General features: G+C 42.4%; 1 protein-coding gene across 1 annotated transcript in view; it reads right to left on the bottom strand.

The window, feature by feature from the left end:
- Positions 1-26,760, bottom strand: part of LOC310878179 (CUB and sushi domain-containing protein 1-like) — a 740,702-nt gene that overhangs the window by 474,656 nt on the left and 239,286 nt on the right. The window lies entirely within an intron of this gene.

Raw genomic sequence — 26,760 nt, 5'->3', positions numbered from 1 at the left:
GGTGGAGAGACGGGCTGGGAGGACTTTCAGGGTGAGGGAGGAGGCAGACCTGAGAGACCGTGTGGGGATGTTGACGTGGACAAGGTCAGACAGGTATGGGGGGGCGAGGTTATGAATGGCCTTGAATGTGTGGAGAAGGATCTTGAAGTCAATACGGTATTTGATGGGGAGCCAGTCGAGTTGGTGTAAAACAGGGGTGATGTGACTGATGACAGGGGTTCTCGTGATGATACGGGCAGCAGCGTTCTGGACTAGTTGGAGTTTATGGAGGAGTTTGTGGGGGAGACCAAAGAGAAGGGAATTACAGTAGTCCAGGCGGGAAGTGACAAGAGAGTGAACCAGGATTGCGGCACTGTGGGGAGTTAGGGAGGGGCAACGGTTGATGTTTCTGAGGTGGAAGTAGGCGGATCGGATGGTGGTGTTGATGTGGGTGTGGAATGAAAGGGTACTGTCGAGGATTGTCGAGGACAATTAAATCGCTGACTGCAATTATTTGAGCGACAATAGTGGCCAAGTAAAATGTAGTAATACCAACAAAGTCGCCCTTTTAACAACTCACACCGGGCGTATAGCCGGCGGAACTGCAGTGCTCAGCCTAAAGTAACCTAAGTAAATTATGCTTAAATGGTTAAACCTAACCTTATTCCTATAACCTTAACCTCAGTAAAACGGTGCCAAAACCTAACCCTATTCCTAAACTATGTCTAACCCTAAACTATTTCTAACCTTATTCTCAGTAAAACCAGTAAGACGCCCATTACTGGGCACTGAAACAACAGGTCTGGGAATGCACATAATGTGACTCTTTTTGATACAGAGAAGTAGTAGTCATGGCGGATCTGTTCAGGAGGAGAAAAACTTTTTTTTCTTTTCCTTTTTTTTTAAATCCAAAATGAGTTAATAGCACAGGAAGACTCTTCACATGCTAGAGCATGTCTGAAATAATTATCAGAGCTGAAATCAACATGTAAAAAAAAAAGACAGAAGTGAACCTTTCAAGCCTGTTTTCTCAACTTTCTGTTTTCTGCGGGTCAAACTGAACAACCAAATTATGTCAATTTGAAGCTATGATTCCCTGCTTTCACATGACATGAAACAAATTGAGAAAAAAAATCAATGACTTAGCCTTGGTCAGTAACGGTCACGTATGGACTTTTTAACATTTTCGGGCCAGGCAGGGTATACTGTATATGTGACCAGTGCCAGTAGTTTGATACACAAGGGGGCCATGGTCATTTTTCAGTTCTTTACATATTATGAAACTGCACACTGTAACCTTTCATATGATGCATTGCTCATTGAAATTGGGGGGGAAATGAAGAAGATATGACCATTTGAAACTTGTTGAACCAGAAATGTCAAATTGGAGAATTCCCCCTTCAAAGATATCAGCAGTGATCTGTCACTTTAGGGGGCGCTGTTTTCCCTTCATTCCTCCATTAGCCAACCAGCAGTGTTGCCATGTCTGCTTATTATAATTAGTTGGCCATGTTTCTAAAGAAAAAGAATGCATAGGCCTACTGTACCAATAAGTCTTCACAATTAGAGAATGTTGTTATAATTGATAGTTTGCCTATTATCTCTCCTTTTTTAAATAGGCTACTGCATTTATTTGCCATTTTGTACTATGAAAAAAGGGCAAAAAACAGTGGCAGAAAATTAGGCTTATGTAAATGGTCCAGATGAGTACAAATAAGATAGCTATATTAGCCTGTTATTATTATTATTTGTCTGCAGAACCCCCATCTGAAAATAATGTATGCCAGGGACAAGATTGGTTTTGTTATATGCTTGTAGATCGGCTATTTTTGCTTATTTTGGGCTTGTTTTCATATACGGGTTGCTTGTTTCTCTCGCAGAACCTGGCAACCCTGGCAAAAAAATAGCCGTTAGCTACATTTAGCATTATATATTGATATCAATCGTCAATCCTGTAGCTAAAACAAGTACATTATCGCGTTATATTACATATCGATGTGATCTGCATTATTATGACCTTAATTTTCATGGCAGGTACATTCCAAAGTAACTAATAAGAACCACGTTATGGTGACATGTTACAATGTTTACAATACATGCTAGAGTCTTCTTCTTCTTCTCTGCTATTGGAAATAAGAAGCCATGTTCCATTGTTGTTGTTGTAGCATGAATTAGCTTTAGGAGGACCGAAAATAAGCACACTTTTTACAAAATAGGACTGTTAATACTTCTTTCTCTGCTATTTCTGTTAGCCAGTTAGTGAAAGACTAGTATTATCTTCAAAAACGATTGTGTACAAAAAGCGGAATTTTAGCGGAATTTGCATACTTTGAAGGTAAAGCTGATTTTCTGATTAGCATTGGTTAGCATTGCTTAACTCAATGGTTTAAACATTAAACATAGTGACTTGTTTACGCAATTACAATGACTTAATGACACTTAAATGACTTTCTGATGGAATAAAAACATTCTTTAACATTCCAACTGTTTTTATGTGGCTAAAAACGAAAACCACCAAAAATAAATAAAGAATCTATTTTTAGATTCTATTGCTATATGCTATTGCCGAGTTGTGGTTCAATTCACTGGCACTGGTCACATATGTGCTAAATAATAAGGCTATAGGCGGGGCCTCGGGCCAGACCAGTTAGGGCCCAGGTAGAGCCAGGCCTATATTTTCGGGCATGTTGAGAACTCATAACTTTGAATGGACAGGTATCAGTCAAAAGGGAGACATCAGGGGCACGGTGGCACAGTTGGTAGTGCTGTCGCCTCACAGCTAGAAGGTCCTGGGTTCGATTCCTGCTCGGGACGCTGTGGGTTCTGGCGGTTTCCTCGGGCGGGGTTGGTGAAATGGAGTGTGGAGTTTGCATGTTCTCCCCGTGTAGGTACCCCCACAAAAACATGCAGTAATCCTGGTCTCTAAACTGCCCCCCCCGGCCAGCCGGGGCGCCTGATGGAGGGGAAAGCAACTGGTTGGAATAACTTGTTCCTTCCAAGCGCTACGTGCAACCAGGGAAACGCCCCCTTGTCAGGTGTAAAGGAGAAACTTGGACACTCAGGCATGAAGGAAGCTTCAGTTCAAGTCCGTTGAATTGTTCTCCCCATGTCCCCTATATATGGGGACTAGGTTGGGGGAGGGTGTGTAGAGCCCAGGATCACATTAGATAATTGACACAGGGGTGAAAAATGGGTTACAAAATCGTGGGATAAAAATGTAGTTAAAAAAAAAGGGAGACATCGAAGAGGAAGACAGGTGGGGACGGATCAACATAGGGAATGTCAGAACAGGTCAGCTCCATATATGGAGATCTACATTTTTGAGGTTAGATGCAGAGTTGCTGGCCGGCTCCATATATGCAGGTCTACAGTAGGTGATGACCCATTCTTCTCCATGTACTGTGGCTATCCAGGGTTTGATGAGGTCATTGTCGTGATCTTCATATATGGAGACGGACATATATGGAGCGTGTCAGGAGGTGTGACGGACTGACCGCCATATATGGAGTGGCACGAGGCGTGACCGACGGGATGGACGGACGGACAGGTTTTGCACGTTTTCATAGTAATCTGCGACCTACGGTCACAACAAAATAAAGAATACAAGAACACAAGAAACAAACGAGGGCGAGATGCAAAAGGTGTAGTTCTTAATTCTTGAATCACACCTGTGATTAAGTACGTTGATAGTAAATCCCTAGTGATTTAACGGTTACATATTAATGAGCTCTTATCTTGTTATTTGTCTTATAGTAAACCCGGGGCTATACGCCACATGGAATAGAAGGACTGTGTCCCTGAAAAGGAGTTACAAAGTCCCTTTGTACAAACTCATCCAGCCTGAGTGGTGTTAGTTTAGTCTGAGTTGATACAAGAGCTATAGTTCTGTTGCAATACATGTGGTAAACCATGAAATCTGTCTCTTGAGTCATCGATACCGACACAACCGTGTGACAAACCCCTTAAGGTGTTTGGCGCTTAGAGGTTTGAAAAACATCTCATGCAATCATTTGCCTCATTTTGTACTCCATCGTCTGAGATAAAAATAAATTATAATACAAGTATTCACGATTGAAAGGAGGGCTGGCAAAATGTCTATCCGTGCTGCTATGACATACTGGGACTTTAGCAGTGGAGATGTCATTATGTCCTCTTTAAATCACATCCTGTCTGGAAGAAAGGAACATGTAGCTGTTCAAGTGTGCAGGCCTGATACTAGGCCTGTCACAGGAAAACCTTTTAGTTATACATTGTATATATTTTTACTTTCACTCGAAGCTGACATATGGTCTTTTATTTGCAAAGTGAGTTATCTATATATATTGTGTAGGCATGCTGTTCTTTTCTTCAAGTTAGCTTTTTTGTGCAATGTTTTTAGCAGCACATATATTCTGATGAGTCAAATCATTTCAGAAATTTGGAGAACTCCAATGGCTGTTAGTAGTTTGAGGTCAGCGCATTAGATTCACTTTGATATGTTCGGCAGCTGTCCGTGGTGCGAGATGGGAACCAACCTAATTGCAACAGACCCTTTTCACAGATGTGTACGTGTAGATGAAGTGTGTGTGTGTGTGTGTGTGTGTGTGTGTGTGTGTGTGTGTGTGTGTGTGTGTTAGTAGGGGATGGGGGGAGGGGGGGTCCACACTGCGGGGGGTCCACACTGCCACACCTATTCACAGATGTGTACGTGTAGATGAAGTGTGTGTGTGTGTGTGTGTGTGTGTGTGTGTGTGTGTGTGTGTGTGTGTGCGTGTGTGTGTGTGCGTGTGTGTGTGTGTGTGTGTGTGTGTGTGTGTGTGTGTGTGTGTGTGTGTGTGTGTGTGTGTGTGTGTGTGTGTGTGTGTGTGTGTGTGTGTGTGTGTGTGTGTGTCTGTGTGTGTTAGTAGGGGATGGGGGGCGGGGGGGTCCACACTGCACACACAATTACATCTGTCAACAGCCATCCATCTTTCCATCTGTAGTATTTATCTGTATGCATCCGTCTATCGCAATATAAATGTTGTCGTAAACTAAACCACTGACGTGTTGAAAATGGCACATCCTTTTAAAGGCACTTTCATTTGTTATGTCTAAAACTCATTACCCTCTGCTATGACACTCACTGTCTGCATAGCAGAATTGCCCTTTGTCATAATATGACAACCATGTCACTTTTTAATGTTACATTGACAAGGTTGGGGCAGCTTTTCACAATAACAATCTATACACAATATAAAATGCAGCTGTAAGAGTGATGAACACAGTCCAGTTAGTGACTATCACATTCACAACCATGAAAGAGGTTTTTGACTGTAAATATTTTCCCGAGGCATTGTTAGGGCAACCTGTCAGCACTTCAAAACATGTCAAGCGAAAACAGTGGAAGCGAAACAGGCTTTCATCATCCCTCCCCTTTAAAGATTCTAAACTCTCCTTTCTAAAGCATGTTTGAAATGGCAATCATGCCATCAGAATGTCAATGTTTCAATTCAGATGTTACATTAGGCTGCAAGCGCATGGCTTTTATTTATTCTTGTATTGCTTTATGAAACGGTTTGATCAGAAAATAGTCTTAACCGTAAACCTTTCATAAAAGAAAGTTTGCATTTGTTTAGTGGTCTGTATAGGTTTTATTTGTATATATACTTTGGCGTTGTTAATACATTAAAGACATACAGCCTTCTGAAATTATACAATGCCGGAGAGCAGGTTATAACTACTACAGAACAACTACTGTATATGATATACTGTAGGCTCCATTGAATGACACAAACCCCATTGGGATCCATGTGAAACAAAATATGTGGCCTCAGATAGGAACGGTGATCAAATGAAAACATGGAAATGATGGAATACAGCAATTGGGACAATAGGCTGAGGAGAGGAGAGTTGAGGAGGAGGAGAAGGAGGATATTGTATTATTGTGTGTGACAGATCAAAGAACTGGAAAAATGTGCATGTGTGCATGCGTGTGTGCGTGCGTGCACTGTCTTGGTGCTGTTTAAGGCAAAGCTAAAGACCTTTCTGTTTGCCGTTGGCTTTTTACAGATTTCTTTTAAATAATGTATTATGCGCTGTAATATTATTTTTTATTTCTATTGTATTCAAATGACCTTTTATAATGTGTTTCGTTTGCACTGTCTTAATGCTTTGTGTCTTAATGCTTAATGTTTTGTGTAAAGTTGCTGTGTTGCTGAAATGTGTTATTAATATAAATTAACTCGCTTTGCTGTTGTGTCACCGTGTTGGTGATGCAGGGATATATAAGCTTATTCTACTGCCGCACTCAGACTCTGGATACTGGAAAAACAAAAATAAATAAATCTATATGTAGCCTACTACTAGTACTACTGTAACTATAACTGTTCATAAATCAGTTAGGTTGTAGTGATATGGAGGTCATATGCCTTGTAGCTACTTGTACATTGTGATGGTGACTCTGACTCATACAGCATACAGGAAGGGAATTGCTTTTCCCCCACATAAGTTTTCATCGGTTTGAAACAAATAATTTGGCATCCCTCGAACTAAACCCAGTTACTATATATTTGAGATAACAACAGTGGAAGAAATTATGGCACCCATGTTGAATTGGTTCGGTTTTATGTTGGTATTAAAAAAATAAGCCAGGGGCCTGGGCCATGGCTTAATGGTCCAGGCACCTTGGCTGGTAACCCAGTCTGGCAGTGTGACGCAGGTTCGACTCCCGAACTGCATGTCTTCCCCCCATCTCTCTCCCCATTTCCTGTCAGCCTACTGTCTGTTCCTCCATAAAAAATATAAAATAAAGGCGAAAGCCACGAAAAAAGCCAGGATTACTTTCAGATGAGATGCAACCGAAGAATTTGTGTCCAACTTTCCTCGCCTTTCCTTCCGTGGATTCAGTGTAATCAAGGAGGAGTGTATGCTGGCTTTTGGCCAGGCTATTAGACAGTCAAGGCACAGAGGGAAGTGAGCTGGGGCCTGACTTGCCTCAGGCGGAGAGGTCTACTGTGACCACCGCTACTGGGGATATATTCCTTTCAAATATCCAGTCACTGTGCAATCTTCCGTGTTATGCTTCACGGAGTCGTGGCTGTGCAAATCTACACGGGACAGTGTGTTACAGCTGCCTGGAATCCAGGTAAAATTATGTGACAAAATAAAAAGGCAGCCGGCTTTGTTTCTAAATCAATCAATGTTGTTTGGCCCAATAGCCTCAGAGAGGTGCTCCAAAGTTATTCCCCCCCCTGCAGTTGGCGCCTATACGACCCGTCGTAAGCCAGTGTGTGTGAGTCCCAATGCCTGCTACAGACCAAATATTAGTATTGGAGAGGAGGAACACAACCTCCCTCATCAATGTCCTTAGCAGTGGAGCTAAGCTAAAGTTTAGGCAAATTATTCTGCATATAAGCTGTTTATAATGACTAGATGTTGTTTTACAGTTTGCTAATCCAACATTAAAAAAATGTAAGTCTTTCTCAAGTAAAATCCAAATGGGATAAAAACATCACAGGATTGTGATCCATTGTGACGGCCATTATCCGCATGCTGTTGTGTTGTGGTTGTGGGTTGATACTAAACTGCACGCTACTATGTAGCAGTAGATAAGGGAATATAGGGAAACTTCTTAAGGAAGCTGAAAGAATTTCAGTATTGACAAGACCGCTTTGGGGATTTTCATTCCAAAACAAACATATGCTCATAGATTAAAAGTGGGTTTTGTCATGAGCTCCCAACTGAAGTGTGTCTGAATCTGATTTAACTCTGATTCTCCATAGTCAGAGTTCAGCAGTGGTGGAAAGTAGCTACCTGTAAGTACATTCACTTACTTATGTACTTACTGTACTTAAGTACAATTTTGAGGTATTTGTACTTTACTTGAGTATCTCCAATTCCCATTACTTTGGGAATTGCATCTCAGAAGCAAATGTTGTACTTTTACACTCCACTACAATTATTTGAAAACTTTAGTTAGTAGTTAATTTGTAGATTTAGATTTGATCACTGGGCTTTTACATTGCAGCATTGATACTTTTACTTAAGTAACAAATGTGAGTACTTTTTCCACCACTAGATTTCAGAATGTGGTTCTCAATGTGGGGTGGGAAACCCAGGGGTCCCCGAGGGACCCCTGGGTTTGGTTTGTTTTGTTTTGGTTTCTTTTTGTACACTCTGAATCCATTAACACTTTGGATTTTCCAGTGTAGCCTGGGGATTGTATCAAATGGGGTCCCTATAGCCTATAATGTGTATGAAACTAGGGGTCCTTGAAATGAAAAAGGATTGAGAGTCAGTGTCGTAATGGCATGAAGGGGAGACTTGGTAACAAAGCGTGGCTGCTATCTTTAGCCCGCGAGGACCCGGGGGAGCCGTGCAGACTGTGTCAGTGGGAGGGGTATATAATGGGAATGTCAGAACACATTCAAACTGAGGCCATCATCTTTATAGCAACAGGAGTCCCCTCTGAAAGGGAGAAAGGGGAGATCCATGCTGTATATATGATGGGGAAGGAAGAGACAGAGGGAGAGACAAAAGACGGTGGGGGAATACGAAAAGGGGGGTTGCACCTGAGCTGGTGAGTGATAGAAAAGATAGACAGACGAGCGAGACAGTGGGAAAGAGAAGGAGAGAGCTGGAGGCGTTGCTGCAGGCAGAGACAGGCTGGAGCTGCATGGTGTGTCCCTCTTATTTTCTTTGTACCGTCTTCCTGAGCTCCACCAACTAAACCCCATCCCTGTCTGCCGTTCTGCCGTGTCCTCCTTTGTCTCCCTGTCTTTCTCTCGGTCTCCCTCTGTGGACACGTTAACAACTGTTGGCGGTGTTACTAGTTAAGGTGAGACAACATGGTGTCTGGGGTTTGTGTGCACACACTGTGACACCCAGACAAACCCCAGACATGTTGGGCCAAATTAGCAATTGGGGCAAATTAGCCATTGGGGCAGTGGGGCCTTGGCTCTCCCTTCTGGGAAATTGGACCGCTGTGTACTGGGTTTGAGGCCCTGGAAAAGGCTCCTGCGGAGTCCTTCATTGTCCGTTGATTTTGTTAAATTTAATAAAAACAAGCGCGCTATGGGGGCCCCCAAAAATGACCAACCCAGGGGCCCTCGTGGGGGTTAATCCGTCCCACGCATGAACGTGTCTGCTGTGTGAATGTGTCTGCGGTGTGCATATCGGCGTGTCTATACGTATGTGTGACAGCAAGTCTATACCTCAGGGTAGTGTGTGTGTCCGTGCGCATGAGCGTGCGTGTGTTCTATTTTTAGGTACATCTCAAACAGAGTGCATATTGGGAAAAGGTATGAGTTCAGCCAAGCAAGTATGATTCTGAGTCAGTCCTTTCACTCTTTTTTTTCCCATTATACTGTGGCTGAAGGCCAAAGCTGTCTGGTCTTGGCAATGTCCGTCTGTGATAAGTTGGTTTGATAACATGCATTGATTGGTGCGAAACGAGATGAAAGGTTTAATCATTGTTTCAGGAGAAGACTTGCATCATTGGTTTGGGACTAGCTTTAAAAAAGAAAATGCCACGATTGATCAATCCCCCCAGGCGATGGGATGGAGACACACATTGAGAGAGCTCCAAAACTATGGAATGCACTTCCCATTGCAATCAGAACTGCAGACTCACTCCATACTTCCACCGTAGTCTGAAAACCCACCTGTTCAGACTCCATCTTAGCCCATAGCTCTTGTCCTAGCCCCGACAACCTTACAGGCGTATGCAAAGGCCCAACTCATGTAATTTAAATAGCATGTGTGTGTGTGTGTGTGTGTGTGTGTGTGTGTGTGTGTGTGTGTGTGTGTGTGTGTGTGTGTGTGTGTGTGTGTGTGTGTGTGTAGAGGGTATGCACGTGACATCATCATCATACCCGGAAGTTATGTGGGAGCTCCTACTGAGTGGCAAAAAAAAAGTGGTTAATGTGTGTTTTGTAATGAAACCAAATCAAAAGAAAATCTTCAAAGTAACTATAGTAACTAAAGTTTTCACATAAATCTACTGGAGTAAAACTATAATATTTGCCTCTGAGAGGTATAGTGGAGTATAGGAGTAAAAGTATTGGAAATTGGAAATACTCAAGTAAAGTACAAATAACTCTTTTTCCATTCATCACGAGAAGCACGTTTAAAAATATATCAACAAATCCATTAACTATCCTATTTTAGTACAAGCTACAAGCTGAATAGTTTTTGTAATATTTTGAAAACATTTCACCTAAAGGTAATAGTGTCTGTGGTCAATGATTGACTTGTAGCCTACTTTAGATGAAAACAGCGCAGTCTGTAAGAACTTTATTATGCAGCTAGAATCACACACACAAAGGAACTTTGACATAATGACAAATAATGCTCTCAGGTCAATTTGGTTCCATTCGTACACTCTCTCAGAGTTACAGACCCGTAGGGGTCCATTTACTGTAGTTCCTATCAATCATTTAGCTTGGAAACCCCCTCAAGGGTCCATTTCGTTACCTTTGTACAGTATGCTCAGTAGAAAACTGCATGTGCCTTGCTATATGACAGGAACATAGTAAAAAAACACCATTATATAAACATAGAATGCTATAAAAAAACATTGCCTGCCAAGATGATGTCATGAAATAAGGCAAATGGTATTAAACACCAACAGTGCATAGACAGCTACAGTATGTATTGGAAATTGGACACACAGGCTGTCAAAATAGCAGCTTTAAACAGCTGAATGCCATGTTACCACTCAGGTATTATTATAGACACATGCCAGTGTCTTCACATTTGAGATAATATTTTGATCAAATATCCTCGGCATTCCCCCTGCAGTCCTGAGTGTATATAGCTGCAGCCTTGGCGCTGGTATTGTTTGCTCGTAAATAAAAACACACAATTAATAATTAAACTAAACTTGAAAGTCATAGGCTACTGCATAACATTAACTTTTATTAGTCAGTTGTGCAGCTCTGTTGTCATTACAGCGTTTGGTACGATGCTAATTGAACTACACTTTAAAGTCATATACTGTGCAACATGCATTTTATTAGTCCGTTTTATAGCTCTGTGTTGTCATTACAAGCGTTTGAGACGATGCTAATGTTTCTAAACATCATGTATCTATACTAGGGCTGTCAAATGATTAAAGCTTTTAATCAGATTATTCACAGCTACAAAATCAATGCATTATGATTAATCACCATTCAAACTATGTAGTTACTTTTTTTCTTATTTTTTTTAATACGTTCCTGCGAGCTATTGTCAAAAGTATTGCCACAGCCAATAGAACCACAGAATATAATTGATTTATTTATTTATTGGTAAAAGAAGGTTTTATTAAAACAGTTTCTATATCTCATTCTCTTTGCTCTGAGCCTACTCTACCCCCTGTCCTCTCTCTGCTCACAGAATACTATGCAATGATAAAGCGTGCTTGAAAAAGAAAATACAAAAAAATACATATTTTCACCTATTTCTTTACACCTGTAAACCTGTGATGAGACAAGCTGATTCTGATTCGGAAGGAACCAAGCGCCTTAGGATATTTTGGAAAACACATCATCAGAAACTGTATTTATTAACTGCAAAATGCATTACAAAAAAGCATTTCCGGTGTATTTGCAGGGCCTACATCATTTTTGCGTGAGTAAATGCTTGACATTTGTTGACATTAAACGTCACCTATTCACGCCAAAAGGTTGATGTTTGTCATTTGAATGCAGGACCTAAGTATTTTTAAACTGTGACAAAGTATTGCTCTTCCAGCCACATTTAACTAACCATGCTATGCTGTATGTGATAGCTAGCTACTGGGGGCGGCACTGGCTCAGGGGTAGATATTTATTTGTAGCCATAACAACTAAATATATTAAACATAGCCCTGCAAAACCTGAATTTATTAAAATATATATATTGCATTAAATGTCACAAATGTCACATTCTTCTGTGCAACTTAAGAATGAATGGCTATTTTTAACTACACGTTAAGACTAGAGAATTAAGGCTTGAAATTAGTTGGAAAAACATGTTCTCGTTGACTCTTTGGTATTCCTTGGACGCTCTCCGTCTTTCCCTACATCCCCCTCTCTCGTTTGTCGGTCAAAGAAGGAGCGCTTGGTATTCTAGGGACCATCCAATCTCCTCTCCAGCTCTCTTCTGTTTTCTGTCTCCGAGAGGCCCTTGCACGTCTTTAACTCTGCATGTGTGTGTTCAAATGGAGCCAGATGGACACACACACACAGAGTTATATCAACACTCAGGATTTTTCGGTCTACCGTTTCATCTGTTCTTCTTTCCTCATCATATTACCTCCCGTACGTTCTCCCTTCTCGGCTCACTCGTCTTCTCTTCTCTTCTTTTTCTCCTTTCTTCTCTCAGCCTCTCACCTATATCCTCTCGTCTCTGTTCAAAGCACTTATTTCCCCTGTCCTCCTATGGCTGGGGCCAGTAGCTATATAAGTATACCACTTGCCGGCCTTTATTGCATTTGTGGCACACGCACGCACGCACGCACGCACGCACACATTTATTGCATCATACAGTGCACATCCATAAAATATAAGCGTTCTGTTCTTAAAAAAAAAATTGTGCACACACACACACACACACACACACACACACACACACACACACACACACACACACACACACACACACACACACACACACACACACACACACACACACACACACACACACACACACACACACACACACACACACAGATAACCTGCACAATTATGATGCGAATAGCTAATTAATTAATCAAATTAAACGCAATGTAGGAGCGTTTGAGAGAGCAAATCCCTACATAATTCACTATGTCTTAACACCCATTATGCACATTTGCTATAGCCAACAGATTAATCACAAATTATGCAAATTACAAATGACAGTATAGGCCTCCCTAGACTGATCTAACACACAAGTCAGATTAATAAATAAATATTCAACAGAGCGGTGGTGGGAAACGTTAGCCTGCTGGGTTCCAGCCTAAATCGCTGCGTTCCGTGATTCTGAATTGTCACTGCGCTACTCAGTCTGGACAGAGGCTGCTTGACTCCTAGCCTCGATACCCAGGCTTTCATTTCGTCTGCGCGAAAGATGAAAGCCTGGAAAAAGCCGTGGGCTGAACCAGTCTAAAAGTGGGAGTCAACCCTTCCGGGTGGGCGTCGCTCTAAATGATGTGACGTAGCGCTGCACTAGGGGGGAGAGGAGGGGCCGGGGGTGACGGACAGATCGATGAGATCCAATCAGGGTGCGCGCATTTCTGAGGCGCGACCCTCCCATCTAGGCCAGAAATGTCTCTGCTTAGGTCAGGCTACTTGACTCCCATCTCATAACGCCACCTGTTACGCAGCCACGTTGTTGCTGATACGTCATCAGCCAGCGCCACTCTGTCCATAGACTGGAACCCACCTATGCTTTCTATGGCATAGGCAGCTCCCGGCAGGATCCACCGGGAGAAACTAGATGCAGCTGCGTGACATGAGACTTAATTAATTAGAGCGACAGAAGGAGAGAGAGAGAGAGAGAGAGAAGAGTGTGTGTGTGTGTGTGTGTGTGTGTGTGTGTGTGTGTGTGTGTGTGTGTGTGTGTGAGGGTGTGTGTGTGTGTGTGTGTGTGTGTGTGTGTGTGTGTGTGTGTGTGTGTGTGCGTGCGTGCGTGCGTGCGTGCGTGCGTGCGTGCGTGCGTGTGTGTGTCAAGGTGCAGATGATCAGAAATCATCAGAGTGAGCGACGTTTGTGCTACTGTATGCCGAATTGAAGTAGACTCGGCCCCAGACTTTGTTTTTCTCCCTGGAAATAAAAATGTATGGGTTTCCGAGGCTAAGAAAAATAGCAGTGCGCATTAACATCAAACTGGTGTTTTTCCTCAACCCGCACCGCAGACCAATCAAAAGCCACGGTTCCATTTCAACCTTTCATAATGTCCCGCCTACCTTGGAGATTATAGGAGACTTTCCAGACTGAGTTGCGAAGTGACATTTTCAGATACGCAGAACGCAGCAAATCAGGCTGGAACCCAAGTATTCACATTTTATTACTTAATAATATCAATATAAACTTGTGGGGATACAAAATCCCCACAAGCGGGCACTATCCAATTATACCGCACATAAGGCTCCAGGACAGGAGCACTCCACCAAAAGAGCAAAGTGAGTACGGTATTCATAAACACAAATTACAGAATACTTTTGAGGAAAAACAGCTATTTTCACCATCCTTATAATATTAGAACGTCCGAACGGGTGGATAGTGGACATCACAAATGTAACATCCGGACCCGCTCCGATTCGCACCACACTTCGCCATGTCAGGGACCTACAAACACCGTTTAAGGGTCTGTCATCAGACTCATCACACCAGGGGCCATGACAGGGACCTACAGACACTGTAAGGGTCTGCCATCACACCAGGGGCCATGACAGGGACCTACAGACACTGTAAGGGTCTGCCATCACACCAGGGGCCATGACAGGGACCTACAGACACTGTAAGGGTCTGTCATCACACCAGGGGCCATGACAGGGACCTACAGACACCGTTTAAGGGTCTGTCATCAGACTCATCACACCAGGGGCCATGTCAGGGACCTACAAACACCGTTTAAGGGTCTGTCATCAGACTCATCACACCAGGGGCCATGACAGGGACCTACAGACACTGTAAGGGTCTGCCATCACACCAGGGGCCATGACAGGGACCTACAGACACTGTAAGGGTCTGCCATCACACCAGGGGCCATGACAGGGACCTACAGACACTGTAAGGGTCTGCCATCACACCAGGGGCCATGACAGGGACCTACAGACACTGTAAGGGTCTGTCATCACACCAGGGGCCATGACAGGGACCTACAGACACTGTAAGGGTCTACCATCACACTAGGGGCCATGACAGGGACCTACAGACACTGTAAGGGTCTGCCATCACACCAGGGGCCATGACAGGGACCTACAGACCTAAATTGCACACACACGGGGCGTCGCAGCAGTTACAACACTGCCCCATATGTGTGCAATTTCAATTCAAATGGCCACAAGCCACCCAGTGACGGTATTGCTCTGAACAGCGCAACACAAAATTGAGTATTTTAAATAGGGCTTAAGTTGTTGATTCATAATATGCTTTTCTATCATTTTGGGTCCCAAGAGTTATTTTCTATTTAAAATATTTCTGTTTGAAATGTAGCGGACTGAAAGCTTGGATGTGCGCACGCTTGCACGCACATGCACGCACACAAAATTATCCAAAAATGTACTTCATAAGGTTGTAATAGTTTTGTTTTTTTCATTATAGTTTAGTTTTAGTTAGTTTTTCCTTTTTTTCCTAATTCAGTTAGTTTTAGTTCGTTTTTAGAGCAGGTTTGCTAGTTTTTATTTAGTTTTAATTTTGGTGAAATGCTTAGTTTTAGGATCTACTTTGATAATACCAATTGGTTCATGTTTTATATAATTTTAATCGTTGATCGTTATCACCTGTACATACAACGAGGTATAGTCTGTATAGATTGTAAGGATCGGGCATTCGTGGAATGAGCAACACAGCTAAGCGGGTGGGTAGCGCCCCCAGAAATGTGTATACCAACCCTTGCTTTGAGTTGCTTAGTGGATTGGATGGTTGCACTCTCCCACAGTAATAAGGAAAAAACAACACTTGGTTCTGTTGGTCGCACGTACAGCACGCCCAAGCTGATCCCACAAGTGTTCAATGGGTTGAGATCTGGACTCATGGCCATTCCATCCTCTCCACTCCTACATTTTTTAGGTAATCTGTGTTTTCCTGGCTCTATGGGGCGATCGTTGTCATCCTGGAGGATGGCGTTAGGTCCCAGATTCTGAAGATATGGGATCGCCACTGGCTCCAGAATCTCACTGCATTGAGATTGCCTTTAATGATGACAAGTTCTGTCTTGCCCGTGAGATAGATACTGTTCCATACCAAACCAAGCTGTTGTGGCAAGGGTGAATACCAACCACTTGCCACTTTGGCAAATGTTTTGGGGGCGCTACCCACACATTTATCTGTGTTGCTCATTCCACAAATGCCCGACCCTTATACAATAGGCCTAGTATATACCCTTCAGACGTGCTCCGCGTATTTTACGATCATCCTTTTCCACAAGGCACTTCCTTGCGTCTCTCTCCAAGTAACATGCAGTCAGTTTCAGGCAATGCAGAATGTAAACAAGCGACGTAAAACGTGGCTACATGATGCCGTACGGTGCTGAAAACTGTCATAAAACTTGTTGGAGAAATGAGGAAATCAAATGAATTTAAAAGGTTAATATAATAAATATCCGAAAGGCATATACCTATTGATAAAAACTAAAACTAAGGGTATTTTGTCTATAATTTCAGTTAGTTTTAGTTAGTTTTGTGAACACACATTAGTTATAGTTTAGTTATCGTTTTTTAATTTAGTTTTAGTTTTTATTAGTTTCAGTTAACTACAATGTTTTTTTAATTCTAGTTTTCATTTTTTAGTTAGTTTTAGTTAACTATTATAACAGTACTCAAGTAAATGTACTTATTACTGGTTAGGAGTTACTGTCCACCACTGGAAACCTTCCTCAATTCACCTCACATGTACTGTGCAATGGGCAGCGGTGGCTCAGGAGGTAGAGTGGCCGCTTGGTAATGGGAAGGTTCCTGGTTCGATCCCGGGCCCCCCTTGTGTTACTGTCAAAGTGTCCTTGAACAAGACACTGAACCCCTACCTGCCCCTGATGGATATGCTGGTGCCTTTCAGGGTTATTATCCATGTGGTGATAAAAGTATTAATACTCATATCCATTACAAGTAAAAGTCTGGTATTCAAAATGTGCTTGAGTAAAAGTACAAAATTATGAACATGTACTTAAAGTACCAACAGTAAAAGTAGTCATTGTGCAGAATGTCCCGTTTCAAGTTTTCAAATGTATAAAAAACCTTTTGAAAATATAGCCGACCTACAATGCATTGCAATGTGAGCTTGTAGATCTGCTATTTTCAAATGGCTGTATGTGTTTTGTAATTATAATCAGAGTAGGAACTACAGCTTTCAAATAAATGTAGTGGAGTAAAAGTACAATATTTGGATCAGAGATGTACAGATGTAGTGATGTAGTGGATGTAGTGGAGTAGAAGCAAAAGTATTGGAAATTGGAAATACTCCAGTAAAGTACAAATACCTCAAAATTGTAGCACTTTTGATAAAAGCGCTATTACAGATACACCAACATGATGGTCTTGACACGGCAAAAAAATGGTAGTTTGCCTCTGTACAACAAATTCATATACATGTACAAATCCGCTGGCTGCATATTGTATAAACCACAGCATATATGTTGACTTCCAGCAGGCTGAATGGTTATATCTACTTCCATCAGTCAGCGAGGTTTCTGAATAATAGTCACTAAAGGCATGTTGCCCGTCTGCCTATACCTCACACATGCACGCCCAGGCCCCACACACACATACGAATCTGAGTCGTGATTGGATTGGCCTGCTGCTTACCTTCTGATCTGATTGTGCTACACATTTTAAGGGGAGACATATTTGAGAGCAACTAAGGCATCACAGATACTGAACATTATAGGCTATACTGTACACATATTGTGAGAGAGGGCAATCTTCAATGACAGCAAAGCAAGAGCTTTCCCCGCTTATGATTTTTTGCCCTGATTTGATTTCATGAGCGTCGCTTTTCACCCGAGAGAGAGAGACCGAGGGGGGACAATGGCATATGAAAACGTGTCCCGCAGAGACGAGTACTGTATTATCGTGATCCACTGTCCTGGATACAGAAACGCTCACATAAACTAATGCATTTACAAAGAAACATTGTCGATCTCTTGCACGAAAGACCTTGCGGGCTTAGAGGTCTGACTGGAGGTCAGTCACAGTACGACGCCCGTTGGAGCATCGAAGGGATTAGGTCCTTGCTCAAGGACGCGTCAACAGAGCAGCTGGGAAGCCACGGGACTTGGATCTGGGTCTTCTGATTATATAGCACTTTCCTCTGTATACACCATCCCTGGTGCCCAATTCATCTGACACCATGCCAAACCATTGACAGCCCTGGTGCCCTATTCATCTGACACCATGCCAAACCATTGACAGCCCTGGTGCCCAATTCATCTGACACCATGCCAAACCATTGACAGCCCTGGTGCCCAATTCATCTGGCACCATGCCAAACCATTGACAGCCCTGGTGCCCAATCATCTGGCACCATGCCAAACCATTGACAGCACATTGTGGAATGGAAAAGAGGGGGGGGGGGGGGGGGGGTTCACGCTTGTGTGAAGTAAGGGCCGCTCTTATAATCATAGGTCATAATTTGTCATCACATTCCGGCCAATCACTTTTGGCATCTTCACTTTTCTGTCCTCACTTTTTGAGGGGCGCTAGCCCTTCCTATATACATGCAGTCTTTAGTCCAATATAAACTGAAAATCTATGTCATTTTGTCCCTAACACAAACATTAAATGCCATTCACCTGGATGATGCTACAGATGCTGTGGCTATGGGTTTCTTAGAGTTATTGCACTCCTTTGAGTTTATCCAACATGTTGTTGGGCCTACACATAAACATGGGCACACTCTGGACCTGGTGATTTCTAGAGGTCTGAACATCACTGTGGAAAGGACTATTGAAAGGCCTGAGCTATCAGACCACTATTTGCTGTGTTTTAATATGACCGTCTCTGATCTAGAGAAAAACATCACATAAAAAAGTTTATTTTTAGCTCATCTGCAGCCGACGAGCCGATACTCCCCCAGTGAATGATATGGTTCAATTTTTTTAATCTTAAACTAGAGTCAGCTCTTGACATAGTGTCTCCTTTGAAAACAAAAAAGAAACATAACACCAGAGTAACACCCTGGATAAATGAGCATACACGCTCACTGAAGCAAGAATGTCGTAGAGCTGAGCGAGCTTGGAGAAAAAACAAACTCACCATCCACCTAGAGATTCTTAAAAAGTCAACAGTCGCCTATAACAAAGCCTTGCGTCTGGCAAGGCAGGCATATTTCTCTGGCATTATTAATGAGAACAAGAAAAATGAGTCCTATTCTCTACCAGAGAATTGTTTTGATAAAAAATCTTTAACATTAGAGCTGATATTATGAATGGTGCTGCTGCTAGCTCAAACCTTCAAACAGCAGCTAATGGTCCCAGGGTAGATCTCTCCATGGGGAGCCTATTATCTTTCTGCGCAATTGATGAAGACGAACTCCGCAAAACCATATCACAGATGACATCATCCTCCTGTTCATTGGATACAATTCCCACCACCTTTCTCAAAGAGACACTGTTTTAGACAGTGTGATTGGAGATATCCTAAAAAATGTAAACAGCTCTCTACAATCAGGCGTCTTTCCAGACTCACTGAAGACTGCTGTAGTTAGGCCCCTACTCAAGAAACACAATCTTGATCCCTCTGTTTTGGGTAACTATCGACCCATTTCAAATCTGCCCTTTCTGGGCAAGGTTTTAGAAAAATGCATCTTTCATCAATTGGATGTGTTTCTACAGAACAATAATGTGCATAACAAATTCCAATCTGGCTTTAGGAAAGGTCAAAGCACATAAACAGCACTTGTAAAAGTAATTAATGATCTTAGGGTGTCTGCTGACAAGAAACATGTATCCGTTCTCTTACTTCTAGATCGGCTGCATTTGACACGATTGATTGGGTGAACTCATTACCAATCACGGAGTCAATTTTAATTTCTATGCTGATGATACACAACTATATCTTTATGTGGCTCCAGATGATCCCTGTGCTTTAGACCCGCTGTTGACCTGTCTGTTTAACATCAAATGCTGGATGAGTGAGAACTTTCTCAAGCTAAATGAGGATAAGACAGAAGTTCTCGGTTCTAGTGAGCAGAAAGAATCAATAATAAGCAGACTTGGCAACCTGACTGTAGAAAGTAACAGTACAGTAAAGAACCTGGGGGTCATTATTGATTATGAATTGCATTTTAATTCACACATTAATCATGTTACCAAGATTGCCTTTTTTCACCTTATAAATATTGCACGAATCAGAGCCTATTTGTCTTTGGACGATGCAAAAACGCTAATCCACGCCTTTGTTTTTTCTCGGCTTGATTATTGCAATGCACTTTTTTCAGGACTGCCTAAGAAGACAACTGACAGATTACAACTTGTCCAAAATGCAGCAGCCAGAGTTTTAACTAGAACTAAGATGAGAGAACATATTACTCCAGTTTTGGCTTCACTGCACTGGCTTCCGGTTGTTTTTAGGATTGATTTTAAATTGATTTTACTTTTTTTTTGTTTAAAGCTCTCCCTTCCTACCTACATGACTGCCTGCCTAAATATGTCCCAAACCGCCCCCCTAAGGTCTTCCACTGCTGGCCTGCTCGCTTTGCCTAAAAAAATGGCAACTAAAAAATACGGGGAAGCAGCTTTTTGCTTCTACGGGCCGTCGGCATGGAACAAGCTCCCACTGTACCTTCGTCAGGCTAATATATTAGCGCCCCTCACTTCACACGGGTGTGATTTTTTATCTTCACATTCCGTGCTCAGCCAATCAAACCATCGCTATGTTCACACAAAGCTGGCCATATAGGGCGGGATAGCGCCACTCAATAAGGGGGGGGGGATTAGTAATCTCACTAACATTCCACTTTAGTGCGCTTCAGCAAGTCACTGAACTTGAACCCCCAACTTCTCTGCTGAAGTTGTCGGGCGGACAATATTATTACAAGCAGTGGTGGAAAGCAACCATGTACATTTACTTAAGTACTATACTTAAGTACACTTTTGAGGTATTTGTACTTTACTTGAGTATTTCCAATTTCCAGTACGTTTATACTCCACTACATCTCAGAGCCAACATTTTCACTTTTGCTCCACTACAATAATCTGAAAACTTTACTTACTAGTGTAAGAGATACATGTGGTATATGTAACCTCTGGATTATTAACATAAGTATATGTATCAATGTTACATTATCATTATGTTCCATAAAATATATGGATTGTCATTGGCACGCCTCTGTGTTCCTCAGTATGCAAGTATTTAGTGTAAGCATTTCACTGAACTCGAGATTGTACAAGTACATGGAGAGTGCTCCCTGTACTCTTGTGTGCAGTGTTCAGTCCAGTGTTGTGAGCGGTTGTCATGAGAATCCAGTAAACAACAGGCGGCTTCTCCCGGGCTACGTAAAAAGGTCACCCTGGCCTTGCTTTCTGCAAGGCTCTGGCTTATTTGGAAGAAGTGCATGGTGTCATGTCCCCAGTGGGGGGGCTAGCTCCGTAAACGCTCCCTTGGAAATATATTGAGGGGGAGAGAGCTGTGCAGGTTTAGCTCACTGGCTGCGCAAAACCACACGTATCTCTGCTTCTGAATGGCATTCACTTTGTGTATTGTATGAGTCTTCAATCAAATTCACGACTTAGACCAAGTGTCTCCGTCTACTCTGTCTGACATGGAGGTGGGTCTGGTGTCGGGTGGAATTCTCGTATCTGACTTTTGTTTTGTGAATCTGTTAATGTTAATCTAATGAGTAAATACGAATCATGTTCTGTTGTAAGTAGGATAGGCATTTATGAGCTTTCAGCTTCTGCCTATTCTTTTTGATCATCTTCATGTTTTTGTTTTGTAACAGCTTCCATTCATTGTTGTAAATATTGTATTTGAAACTGAAGGATGATCAAATAAACTAAACTAAACTACGTATCTGCCTACGATTAACAATCCTCAATAATTGGCGTCACGAAATTTTGATTAGAAAACACACATTAACCACTTCCACCATATATACATTTTGACCATTTAAATAGCCGATCTACAAGCTCACAACAATCCGTCGTGATGCGACAGTTTGTGAGCTTGTAGATCGGCTATTTACACATTTTGAACGTGTGAAATGGGACATTATGCAATATTAGTACTTTTACTTTTAGTACTTTTTGATGCTGATACTTTTGTACTTTTAATTGAGTACATTTTGAATATGGGACTTGTACTTGTAACGGAGTAGCCTACATCTACATTGCAGTTTTGATACTTAAGTACAACATTTGAGTATGTTTTGCACCACTGGTTACAAGGCAATGCATAGAAGGAGATGCCCGGGGAATCTCCTTCTACGTCCTTCAATCTCACGTCTTACTTATAGTATATTGATGCCACATGACTTGCCATGGGGTCTACTTTACAGAATTGCCCAGCAGACCCTCATAGCATAGAGTGGAGTTCATAAGCATATTTCTACTTATTCCATTCTCCAACGCCCCAAAAACGCACAAAACCGCCTACCACCACACATGCGTGAGCGTGCATGTGTGGGGGAACCCTCGACAGAGCCTGCCTTGGCCTCTAACAGCCTTGAAACGGGCCCGAGGTTCTGTTGGTAGTCATGGCAGCCAGTTCCCACCTGAGGTCGTGTGGGAGTTCAGACTGCTCCAGACCGTACTGAATTACCGCTAGCTACTCAAAGTGCAAATACCTCAACATTTTACTTAAGTTACTTCACACCACTGCATGTGCATCAAGCCCCATAGCTGACTCCTCGGACTTCAGTTGCTTATTATTATATATTATATTTATGGAGTGCTTCTCGGACACTCAATTGAATTTGTTTTACGGATTTCTGAGAGAAATAGCCAAAGACGCTATTTCATTCAATTATCTACACTATATGGAGCGCTTTTCGGATACTCAAGTCAATTGCACGTTACACACAAAAAAAAAAGTATCATTTCAATTCATCCATCGGATGAATGCAATTTCCTAGTACAGTAGATGGAATTATTGTGTATGAAACAGAGCTGTGAACGACGCGTATATACAGTAAGAGTGAGAGAGAGTCTGCAGAGCCCTCTGACCCTCATTCCACCTACCCCTCCAGACTTTACGGGAGTACAAATGGTCATCTATGTGTTTATGTGTTAGTCTATTGCCTTGTTGGCAAAGGGTTAATGAATGGCACTAAAGAGGGCAGGAGATGAGTAGGATAGGAGTACAAGTGGACAGAGGAAGAGAGAGCCTTGCAGAATATATGAGAGAGAGAGAGAGAGAGAGAGAGAGAGAGAGAGAGAGAGAGAGAGCACCAAGTCCAATCTACTAAGAGGTCATATTGACTTTACTACACCATGGGAAGTTGATTAAACCCTCATCCCAAGTGTGTAAGTGTGTAAGTGTGTGTGGGTGTGTGTGTGTGTGTGTGTGTGTGTGTGTGTGTGTGTGTGTGTGTGTGTGTGTGTGTGTGTGTGTGTGTGTGTGTGTGTGTGTGTGTGTGTGTGTGTGTGTGTGTGTGTGTGTGTGTGGGTGTGAGAGAGAGAGAGAGAGAGAGAGAGAGAGTGTTCACATCATCAAAGCATGTAATAGTCCTCTGTTTTGGTTTTTACACACACACACACACACACACACACACACACACACACACACACACACACACACACACACACACACACACACACACACACACACACACACACACACACACACACACACACACACACACACTACAGGGTAGTTGACATTGCTGTTTTTAGATCAATAAAGCTGACTACTGCTATAGATTCAATAACAAGAGCCTTATATGACACATATGCGCACAGCGGCGCACGCACGCACGCACGCACACACACACACGTAGAGCCTCCCATGGTGTTTAAGTCAATATGTCCAAATGGTGGAATGAAGTACTGTACCATCCTTACTTTGCACTCTACTCGTCTCTCAAGCTGTGTCCCTCTCTGATTACCCCCTGTCACTATATCGCACGCACGCACGCGCACACGCACACACGCACACACAGAGAGAGAGAGAGAGAGAGAGAGAGAGAGAGAGAGAGACCATTCCAATATCTGACAGAAGTTGATTTTCCTAGTTGGCAATTTCACTAGTCTGCACTTCGTTTAATGATTCGATGTGCTTGCTGTGAAAATCATTCCTACCACATCTGGAATAAACGCACAGCAGTAATGATACGAGCTGTGTGTGATATGAGATCAATATCGAGCTAATACAGTAGAGGGTTCATTGATAGCAGACACATTTTTCTTTCTCCACCCTTTATAATATCGTTATTATTTGGTTCAGCTTGGTCCCAGAGTCATGAAACACTTCCTATAATGAGCGAGATATCTGTAACCACTATAAAATACTATTTGCCGTAGATCTACGCCAATGGCGAGGGGCCAGACTATTTGTAATGATGTACAGTGTAGATCTACGTCAAAAGTGGGGAATTTGTCCTTAGGCCGGGTGAGATATCGTTGCCCTAAAAAGGGACAAGACATTATGTGGTCTCATTTTGTTCATCTGACATCCAGGAGTGCTACATTGTGTGATAGCAGTTTCAGAAGGGCAGCTGAATATGATTTTAGGGGTATAATCTGATTATGCAAAACCATAGAATTCATTGTTCTCTAAACTCCAAAATTATTCACTTTTATGCACATTTCTGATGTTTGTACCATGGATGGGCATGACCAACATCATAATAGAACAACAGACATGCTGAATTATACTTCTTGTAGCCATACCGGGAAAATCCACAATTAGTCCTTAGGCCAGAGGCCTTATTATCGGATATCGTTGCCATAAAAAGGGACAAAGCGACAATGTGCTTTTTGTATTGCTACATGTCTGTAGTTTATGAAATGATGTGATAGCAATGTCAAAATGGCAGCTGATTACTTGTTTTTGGCCCTTATATCTGATATATGATGAAAACAATTGTGAAATAGTGAAAGGCATAACTCAACGACTAATGGGCCGATTTGGATGATTCTGACATCAAAGTATACATTTTCTGGGGTGCCGAGTTGATTTAAGGTGACTGAAGCAATTCAAGTTCAGGGTCATGTGTCAAAGATCAATGTCAAGGTAATTTTGGATCCAAAATGTCCTATAATACTACACATGGTTTTCGCATTTTCTCCTCTGATTCGGAAGCCGTAGATTAAAGTTGCACAGGTTGTGGAAGAGCGTAAAACACTGAAAACACTAAATTACGTCTATATGTCAATGGCTGTATTGAACTATGGAACCTCTTCCTCATCAGAACTGTCTTGTTCAACTGTAGGCTAATAGGCATTGAATCTTCCTCAGGTGCTTGGCTTGTATATGTCAGCAAGCAGAAAACACTTTTCCTTTTTTATTACTGTTTATTTCCTTATTTTGCTGTGTTATTTTGCTGTGTTATAATTGAGTTGATTATTTTTGTGCATGATTTGTGTTTGGTATACTTGTGTTTCTGTAATTGTTTTTCTGCCACTGCCCCAGGACTGGTTAATGATGGACAGCGGCTGTGTAATCTAGATAGTGATCAGTAGGGGAGCTCCCAGGCCAATCAGAAGCAGAGTTCGGTCAGGGGAGGGTCCCCCGACACACGGGCGCGGTGCACAAATGTTTGTGACAGAGAGAGCGACGGGAGACGAGACGAGACGAGACAAAGAGAAGAGTGACGGTTTCGGTAGAGACGATAGCAGCACCGCCGGCACCGGACAGCAAGGGGGATTAATCACAGGGGAGACGGACCGGATTGCACTCTGCACTTTATAGAGCCACAGCGAGCTCCAGAGCCACCGGTGTGACGAGCCAGACGAGAAGGCGTCCAACTCCAAGTGCGACAGGCGAACTTGAACGATAGACGAGACGGAGAAGTTGCATACTGCAAGCAGAAGACAGATAGACCCAGGTTCATACCCTGGGTCGCCTGTAAGTACCTGAACACGCAGTATTGCCAACCTTGACTACTTCCCTGTCTGAACTGAATTTGTGACGTAGAACAGATGAACTGCCGCACTGTATTTGTGTGTTTCAGTGACTACTAGACCTGGCTCCTTCCCTGACTGTCTGCACAACCTCCCCTTTGCTGTATTTGCACATTGCTATCCGGACATTTTAATTGTGATTGATTGTTTTGTTTTGTTTTTGGTCAAGATTTTAGTTTAGTTAGTTATATAGGATTGGTTAGGGTTTTAGGTTTAGGGCGTTTTAAGTTCATTGTATTTTTCTACTGGCCATTTTAGAGTGCCCGTGTATAAGGAAATAAAGTTCGATTTTGTAACTCCCCAAAACCCTGTCCTGTATCAGTCTTTTAACAGTTTTCCTTTAACTTATATGCTCTTTTTAACTGGTTTTTAACTCGAACCTGGGTGTCCTTTTTATTGTTTTTAAGAGTTCCCTTTTACTCTGTTTTAAACCAAAGGGTGGCGTAGGTCGGCTACACTTTTAACAGTCACACAGTACAACGCACTCGCACTTTTAATAAGTGCACTTTAAATGATACTACTGTGTTTCTAAATGCCTTATTGATTTAACCGGCTCCCGTCACATATACAGTTCTGGAGTTTGCAGAGGTCTGTACATCTCAAACCATTGCTGAGACAACTGCAGTTAGGAAGCTTGCATACTTGTGCACATTTACAGGCCAAAAACTCAAGGACTACATCTGGTGCAGGGGCTGTGCGCATCCACTGCATTGCTAAATCTCCACCATCAACAGTTGTCCATCCACTCTGTATGGGATCTGGTGCGGATGAGTCTGCAGAGAGCATCGCCATATTCTAGTCTGGTAATTGGCACGGAGGGCATGGAGAAATAGACATTCTCTACATGGTGGGAATTGACTGGAACAACTCCCCTCTCCTGGTCACTGGAGGTGGTCCCAGACAGGTACCAGCTACAAGTGAACTGCTGCAGTCGGTCAAAGAGTTCTGTTGAAACATCCCAAGTCTGGCCAAGTTGTTTGAATGTGTTTTTGTAATGCTAAACAGAGAACCATTTCATCAGTATCTCCAGAAGTAACATAATACTGTGTGTGTGTGTGTGTGTGTGTGTGTGTGTGTGTGTGTGTGTGTGTGTGTGTGTGT

The sequence above is a fragment of the Protomyctophum parallelum genome (genome assembly GCF_964188405.1).
Source record: "Protomyctophum parallelum genome assembly, chromosome: 2".
NCBI lineage: Eukaryota > Metazoa > Chordata > Actinopteri > Myctophiformes > Myctophidae > Protomyctophum > Protomyctophum parallelum.
This window is presented reverse-complemented; position numbering and strand designations above follow the sequence as displayed.